Source organism: Zonotrichia leucophrys, chromosome 9, assembly GCF_028769735.1.
Source record: "Zonotrichia leucophrys gambelii isolate GWCS_2022_RI chromosome 9, RI_Zleu_2.0, whole genome shotgun sequence".
NCBI lineage: Eukaryota > Metazoa > Chordata > Aves > Passeriformes > Passerellidae > Zonotrichia > Zonotrichia leucophrys.
This window is the reverse complement of record NC_088179.1, coordinates 14316776-14325504: the sequence shown is the minus strand read 5'-3', so window position 1 is coordinate 14325504 and position 8729 is coordinate 14316776. Positions and strand designations below refer to the sequence as shown.

At 45.3% G+C, this 8729-nt stretch overlaps 1 long non-coding RNA gene across 1 annotated transcript in view; it reads left to right on the top strand.

Annotated features, from left to right (window-relative positions):
- The first annotated feature begins 3079 nt into the window (after positions 1 to 3079).
- LOC135451493 (uncharacterized) overlaps positions 3080 to 8729 on the top strand; it is a 140467-nt gene continuing 134817 nt past the window's right edge. The window contains exons 1-2 of the long non-coding RNA XR_010441342.1: positions 3080 to 3190; positions 3717 to 3924. This is a non-coding gene — a long non-coding RNA (uncharacterized LOC135451493). The remainder of the gene's footprint in view (positions 3191 to 3716; positions 3925 to 8729) is intronic.

Genomic DNA, 8729 nt, shown 5'->3' with positions numbered 1-8729 from the left:
TGTGGTGTCTCCCTGCAGAAGATGAGGCTTAGCAGATATGAGGCCAAAATCCTCACCAGTGCCTGGTGGGGTCCTGCATGGGGGAATTGCTGTGTGCTGACACAAACAGCAAACCCAGCTCTGTGGGGTCACAAGGAGACCTGAGGTGTTCCTGTGGCCTTGCAGGTGTGCCAGTCTGTCCTCTGGGACTGGTCACCCCATGACACTGGCACAGACTGAGAGCTCAGGGGGGACAGAAATGCTCCTTCCACTCTGACACCACCACGGCCCTAAAAACAACATTTGCCACAAGTCTTCAGTTTATATCTTATTAAAATCTAGATTACCTTTGCTGTGATATCAGCCAGACTGTGCTATGTCTGTGCCTTCAGCTGTGGAGACATGGCTGGGCCTGAGATTGCTTCAGGCACTTATAGATAAACTGAATGTGATTGCAGCCATGGTTCCACATGGAAGTGCCTCAGGAGAAGTTTCCCATACTCCTTTCAGCCCACGGTGATAAACTTCACTGTGATACTGGCTGGAGGATCCAGCTCTCCTGTGGTACATGTGTGCACAGCTGGCTCTTCTTCCAAATCCTTCCAGTCCTAAGGAATTTGAAGCTTCTTGTCTGCAAAGCCAGATCTGCCTAGATACAGGCTTTTCCTCGTGGTGATTCAGCAGGACTGTTGCTGTTCCCTGGGAATGTACAGAACCTTTTTAGGCACAATTAAAACAAGTCCAATGACCTTTTTTCCATCTCACTAAGAAGTTCTGAGATGTTTTTCTCAAACAAGCAGTTTTAGCTCACTGGTTTCAGTTTGGGCCATTTACAGAGCTTCTGCCTGCAGTGTATCCATCACTTTTCCCAGAGCCACTTCAGAGGGAGAAGAGCTTTGTGTTGGAAAGATGGTGCCTAGGAAAGTGCTCATCTCCAGCAAAACAGCTTCCCTGAGCCACTTCCCAGCCTCAGGGCACTCCAGCAAAATTGCACACAGGGCTCGCACTACAATTTGCTGTTACTTGTGTGGGAAGATAAACTTGAACATCTCAATCTATCTGCTAAACTGCAATTTATGAGCTACAAATGGCTGAGTCTTAGAGGGGAATAACGGATTTAAACCAGAACCCTGCCATTCTGTCCCCGGAGGCAGAGAGAGACCAGACAAAACCCTGCCTTGAGTGGAGCACGTGGATTTACAGAGGTGACAAACCCTCTCAGGAGGTGTCAGCAGTGCCATGGGCTCTCTGCTGCAGATCAAAGCACCTGGGGCTTACAAGTGATGGGCTTAAAGTGAGTGGCAAAGGCTTGAGGAGGAGACGGTCTGGGAAATCCAGAGAAGGAGCAAATGCTTCCCTGTTCACATACTCTGTTCCTGTGCAGCTCACAGGAGAAAAAGGGGACTTTGTTTATTAAACAGCTTTCTGTGTCTTATTAATTCCATTCATCTGAGGATAGAGCAGCTCCCTCCACAGTGCTTGTTACTGCTTGCCTGGAAATCAGTCAGGGTCTGTCCATGAAATAATGCTCTGGTTGAAACTCCTTGTTCTGTCAGTAATTTATGCAATTGCTGGGAGACTGATCAGATGGCTAAATGACTTCTATTAACATAACTTTAATTCTCTACTTTTAACAGAAATAATTTATGCTCTCTGTTTCTTCAGGACCCATTATTAGACTTCAAGTCCAACTTCTGGGGAGAGATGAAGGCTTTGTCATTTCACCAGTGATTGCCTCAAGTTTTCTTTGAGGCTTGAAACTGCTTGAATTTTCTCAGTAACCAGACTGGGAATATGGAGCAGGTCTTGGCAGGTATCAGTTCCTAAAACCTCTTATCTTCTCCCAGGGAAGTGTTTGTCAGGACTTAGTCACACAGATAATTATGGTCAGGTTGGTATCCCCGAGTGGGTGCTGCTGCTTGCAAACTTAATCAATGCTTCTAGCAAATGTTTGAGGTTTTGACTGCACTTATCTACTGAAGAACATAGAAATTCTACTGATGTTTGGTGCAACAGCTCCTCTAATAGCTGCTGTGGTCTCTCTCATTAAGTCTGATGGCTGTGATTTCCTGCAGTAGCTGCACCAGCTGGTGCCCTGCCATGTCTCCATTTTTTCCCCAATTAGAAGCTGAGCCAGTCCCCCATGGTAGATTATGGCCTGCCAGTGGATCTAGGTAGGAAGAGAAAGTGCTTTGAGAATTTAGAACAGAAAGTACCATAGAGGAGATTTAGCAAGAAGCTCCTATTAATTATAAAGGTGGTATAAATTCCTAATCTACAAACTGTTTTATTAATGGTGATCATCATTAATACAAAACACTCAGCTAAATGTTGCATGAGCCGTGGAGCAACAGATGGGAGATCCAGTTCTTGCTTTGTGTTAAAAAAAAACCACATGAGCACACCACTGACAGTGTGGGGAAATTCCTGAAAAGTTGCTTCTCCCATAATCTCAGAGGAGATGGTTTTATTTGAAAATAGGCACCATATGTGGAAGAATCCAGTTGGAGTCCTTCAGCTGGATTACTTGGTAATGCAAAAGGGGGAAAAGTCTATCCCCAATTATGACAATATATTTTGCCAGCCTGCTCTGATGGAGTGTTGCCAGGGAAACTCTCTAATCATCAAAGAACACATTAGTGTTAATGTGATTTTTGTAGGTCTCCTAAGAGAATGGCTTATGTCCTTCCAGGAGAAAGGCACTGCTGAATAAATCATGCAGCATTCCTTACCACTGAGACCCTCCCAAGTCTACTGAACAAATGAGGATTATTCTCCTGGAAGAAGACATGGTTCTCCTCTGGGCAGCACACCAGGCATGCTGGCAGCAGCTGGCATTGGAGGCATGTGCTTACAGGGATGTTTTCTTGGGGGACGCTGCCCAGAGAGCCCCTCAAGTTAGCAGGGTGGCTGGTGGGAGAGAAGAAACATCCTGCAAGCAGGTCATTAGCCCTTTTGGGGGGAAAATGAAACCCAGTGGCAGACTGGGTTTCAATTCTAGAAATGTTTCAACTCTAGAAATGAATCTGTCCTGTGCTGCTCTGTTCTCCAGGCATCCTTGCATCTGCCTACTGAGCTTTCTGCTTTCTCTGCCCCTGCCACCCAAGAGCCTTCCTCCTCCTTGGTACTGCTGCAGAATTGTACCCAGACAAGCTGCAGGAGCTTTTCCTCACCTGTGCACTGAGCTGCCTTTCTCTGCAGCAGGCAGGAGGTGAGGCTGCCATTTGTTGGAATTTATAACCCACAACACAAATCTTTCCAGGGATATGTTGCTTTGGGTCTGGGCTTTTGAGGTAGATCACAGCAGCCCAGAAACTGTTTAATAGACTGTTCCATCCTGTGGGAGTTAGAGCTGGGAGGTTTCCCCTGACTTCAGGGGTCAATAGGTCCATGATTGGGTTAAGATTCTGGGTGCTGGTTATGGAGCTCCCCTGCATGGGACATATTGTACCATGTCACTGCAGGCCCCAGGTAATGATTAGCATTGGCTCCATGATTCTCAGAAGGCTGATCAATCATTTTATTATCCTTCATTTATTAAGAAACCCATTGCCCTTACAGACAGTCACAATACAGGTGGACCCAATTGATCCTTCAATCCAAACATCATCACCACTGGCTAATAAGAAACCACCCTTTGGTAAACAAATCCCTATAACACATTCCACATGTTCACAACAACAGGTGCAGCAAATTAATATAAGAATTGTTTATCATTCTTTTCTCTGATCTCTCAGCCTTCCCTAGGATAATGCCTGGGAAGTTGTGCATTGGAGCTGCTGCCACAAAACCAGAGTGCTACCTAAGCCCCAGCAGGACCTCTCACAGATGTTCTGCTGGGTTTCCCTCCTATTCAGTGCTTCACATGAAGGTGGGAAGAAATTTGTGCTCTTGTGCATTGAGTGCCTGCTGAGGACACAGCCCAGGCTGAGCAGCCTGTCACAGGTAAGCTCTCTTATTTCATCATATTTTATTAAGTTTTCAGGAGGTGAAGGGGGAAGCACATTCCTTGCTCTGTTTTGGTTGAAAGACTCACCTTGAGGTCAGGCAGACTGTTTTATTCTATGCTTGCAGACCGCCAAATTAATTTCTAGGGCTGTTTAGCAGGAGCATAAGGTTTACCAGTGTGTTGTCCTGGAAAGCTCTTCTAAAATACAAACCTCCATCAATTATACTGCCCTGCATCAATTACACTGTCTAAAGACGCCTTCTCAAAGACTTTGCTCTGCCCCTTCTTTCCAGCTTTGTATAAAATGAGCTACCTTGGCAAAAGCCAAAGTAACACAATTTTTTCTGGCTGTCTGCCCACAGATATTCCCTGATATCCTTTGTGTGTTGGGGAGGGCTAGTGAATGTGGGCTAGCTGCAAGTGGGGCAGCTTTGGCTGCCTCTGGCTCAGGGTCCATCACTCTCTGAGGTGATGCCTGCAGAGCAGACTCAGCCCTGGGGCTGGGTGGATTTGGAAGGTTTGGGGCTGCGGGGTCTGAGCTGTCTCAGCACAGCCCAGGGAGCAGGGCAGGTGACTCTGACCAAACTGCCCGTGGCTGACTGTGCTAGAAAGCTCTAAGAGCTCTTTTTCTTCATTCGTGCTGCCAGGCAGGACTCCAAGCACACAGACAGTGCCCAGGAGTGGAAATCATTGAGAGGAGGAAGGAGGAGAGGGAAGATATGTGTAGGGGGTGCAGCAGCAGGTTTGAGCATTGGTGATTTCTGCCCTGGAGCCAGAGAGGAGCTGAGCCCCAGTGCTCAGCTCAGGGATTTGCTGGGTGCCATGGAAATGGGTGGGAGCATCAGAGAAATTGGTGTTTTACATTTAGCTGGAGACCACTGGGATCTCTTCAAACACTGCTCCTGCCCTTGGAGGAGCAGTGCTGTCCCCTCTTGGTGCCTGTCAAGTGACTCTGGATACCTTTGGCCAGTCATGCTATGTGGCGCTGTCCCAGTGGAGACAGAACTGGAGAATTTGGCCCATTTTACTTCTAACTGAAAAGTAACAACTGCTTAACCAGATTTTAAATAATGTGTGGCTAGTTTCACACTGCAGAGAACACTGGGGACAAACCATGCATGATTTTGAGGTGTTCATTAAATGTTAGATATAATGTTCTGCATCTCTTCATCTCCTCACTCTCCTTCTTTCTTCCAAAGCACAGTTCATGTTTAGATAGTTTTTCACAATTTTTAGAGCTCTCTGCAAACATTAACTAATTAATCCTCTCAGCCCACTATACATATGCTTCAATTAATTAGCACTCATTTACTTAACTCACACTGTCTCATTAAATATAAATTGAATATATGTTTGTGAACTTTAACTGGAAACATTAGTGGAGATTTATTCAAAGAATGAATGCAAAATATGTTAATAGTAGCTGGAGGCAGCAAAATTGAAATACTAAGGTATTTAGTGAAAAATCTGTTGTGGTGTCAGTGAGCAGAGTCAGACAATTAGCTGCTCCTACAAGATGCATATGTTGTCGTGACCTTGAAGTCATCATTCACTCCCTGTTGTTACCATAGTAATCCTGATAATTTGCTTCCCTTCATGTCTGTCTATGCACTTTGTTCTGTCAGTGGAATTTTTCAGGCTCTCAGGGCTGGCAGCTTGCTGTGAGTTCCTCAGGGCTGGAGTGTGCTGACACAGACAATGCCAATGCTCAGACTTGCTGAGGACACTGGGGTGGCCTCTGCACTGTCACCCACCCTGCAGAGCTGCCCTGGCACTGGTCCCTGCCATGATTGTCCCAACAGCTCTGGCTGGAGGCTGCTGCTGACAGGAGGAGTAAAACACCAAGGGGCTGAAGTTCCCATTGCCCAGCATCACTCCTGGATTCACTGGACACACTGACCATTCCCAGGACAGGGCATTCACTGCTGCACGCTGACAAACCCAGCTTGGAGTAGCTGCACTGTCCCTGCTCCCTGCAGCTCCTTAGGGCCACGCTGCCATGGGTGGCAGTGAGAGTTGCAGCCAAAGTGCCTCTGGGGACTTGGGCTGCTTTGCCCAGGTACGATTCTCCTGGCTCTGTCTCATCTGGGTGCATCCTCCAGCACTGAGCAGTTTGAGTGCTGCCTGCCATCCAAGAGGCAATCACAGCTCAGGGATGACTGAAGTGTTCTCCTATGAATAAATTTGAAAATCAGAAGAGGAGGAGTTGAGGGTTTTTATAGGGTTGCAGACATGTGGTTAGAAATGAAGTATTAGTTGGACACCTTAGATTTGGGTTAAGTCTTCCAAATTCCACAGTAATTGTAAAAAATATAATTTGAAGTCTCATGGATTATTTAACTTTTTCCATCTTCCCATGCCTTGGAGAAATAGTAGGCCAGAATTTTGACTTGCTGCCAAGAGCCATATCCAAATGTAACTGAATCTTTCCTTGATATGAAATTGAGAGATCTTTCTCCTAAGTTTTGTTGCCAAATGGTAGATTTGTTTTATTTCCCTTTGTTTTTAATGCCTCATGAAGGGCTCACACTCTGTGTGTGAGGCACCCAGTGATGAGTAGTGAGGGATGGAGCTCCTGCTCATCCCGCAGTGACCTGTTCTTCTAGAATAGAGAGTAGCACCAGGCCCACCTCAGTTTAGATAAGGTTTGTACATGCCATTGCAAATCTGAACATGCTTTTACATAAGCAAGAACTTTCCACACACAAAAAATCTCTTAGTCATGTCTGATCTTGTATCTAGAAATATATTTCCTTACAAGTTTTGTGCTAGCTTGTTATCCCAAAGAAATACCAGGGATCTGGGAGCTGTCCTGGCTCTCCTCTTCCTTGTGACTTACTTGTATCAATAAAATTCTTGCAAAATTCTGAATGTAAACTCCTTGTGCAACATCTGACTCCTTCAGGAAGGTTTTCCCTGGGTACTCAGCTGTGTCTTTGTGATCAGTGTTCTTGGTGACACACAGAAGAGGGCCAAGCTCTTCAATTTTAGGGCAAGCAGGAATTAGGAGGAGCAGAAATGTGTTCTAAGCCAGCAGATTTGTGTGAGAACACACATAAAGAGCATTTTGAATGGCACAGTAACACTTCAAAGCAAGCTGCACTCAAAACTGTGATGAGGAGCACGTGGCATGACACCAAGGTTACTACTGGAACAAGAGGCATGATTGCATTTTGGAATAAAACACTGTAGGCACCCTTTTCCATTGAAGTTTCTGGAAAAGTACTTCTTTCCCTCCTGCTTTTAGCAGAATACTGAAAGCATTCAGTAGCATTATTTCCTAACCTTCTTTTTCCTCCCAGCAATCTTTTGCCTCGTTCAAAAAACTCTCATAAGGATGTAAGAATAAACCTGCAGGATCTAGCTCAGTGTCTCATTTACAGCAGCATACAAGTACAGGGGCAGTTTTATAAACAGTCTTGCTTCCAGCAGTCTGTGGTGAAGGGCTTTTGCACAGCAGAGGAGGCTGCTTTTATACTTTATTCTTCAGAGAAATGTTCCAATTTTTAGCCTGTGTCAACTTCTGTCATGCACAACATCCAGAGCAATGAGCTCCTTGGCTCCAATACACATTCATGTGGAAGCACCTCCTTTAGATTGTTTTGAAGCTGTTCTCATGGTTTTGTCTGATAGCCCTTAGTTCTGATTTGGAGACAGTGCATGGGCAGCTTGTACCTGTTCCATGCCACTCCTGATTTTTGTGGATATTTTTATACTTGCCTTAGTTTATTTTCAGAAGAAACCTAATCTTTTTAGATTAGGAACCATTTCAGCTATCTTTGATGCTTTCTCAGGATGAAGGTCTGGGTATGTGGAGCCGTCATTCACTGGCCTGTCCTTAACCTGTGGGAATAGGTTCACTGAAATCAGTGCCATTCTCAGAAATTGAAGCTTTGGATAACAGGGAGTCAGACTATTCAGACCAGCCTGAGGGCACATGAATAAGGTGACCTTGCAGGATTTGTTTTTGGTGCTGTTTTTGTGCCTGATGAGTATGGGGGAAAGAGCAAAAATAGTTTTCCTATTTTAAGGTTTTTCTGGTAGATTGCAAGTGTGCAACACCACAGCCATAAGTAAAGGGAAAGGCTACTTGGAACAGTGAAAAGAATGTAGGAGGGGATTGATTACACTGCCCTGTTCAGAATGATAATATGGGTTTGGAAGAAATTTGGAATGTGTTAAGATGTTAGTCAAGTCTTACTGATTCTTTTTAATTTTCATTTGGATAGCTAAGGGTAATTTATTTTGTTCCAGCTGGGAACATGTCTAGTGAAAAGGAGAAAAAGTTGAATTAAAATCTCCTGAGGCAGTTGCAAAGAGAATGAGCATTGCCTCAGAGGATGTACATTGCTGGCCAGCTCTGAGAGAGTAGTTGCCTCTCCTGTGATCCTAGAATATTAGAATTGTTTGGGTTGAAAGGGACCTGAAGGAACACCTTGTTCCAACCCCCTGGATAGGGCAAGGGCTTCTTCCACTGGCCCAGGTTGCTCTAAGCCCCTCTCAGTCTGGCCCTGCAAGGGATGGGACAGCTACAACTTCTCTGGGCAACTGTGCCAATGTCTCACTACCTTCACACCAAAGAAAACCTTGGATATTGAGTTTTGAACTCCTCCCTTTTCATCCATCAGCTCATCACAAATTTTCTTATATAAGGCATCATTCAATTCTCTTGAATAAAGCTCCTCTAGTGCTTCCCTGAGGCCTCTTGTCTCAGGTGTGTCCCTCATCCATCTGGGCAGCTGTGGCAGCTCAGAGTCCTCAGGAGAAACTGCAAAGGGATTTCTTGGAGCCTTTCCTCTTA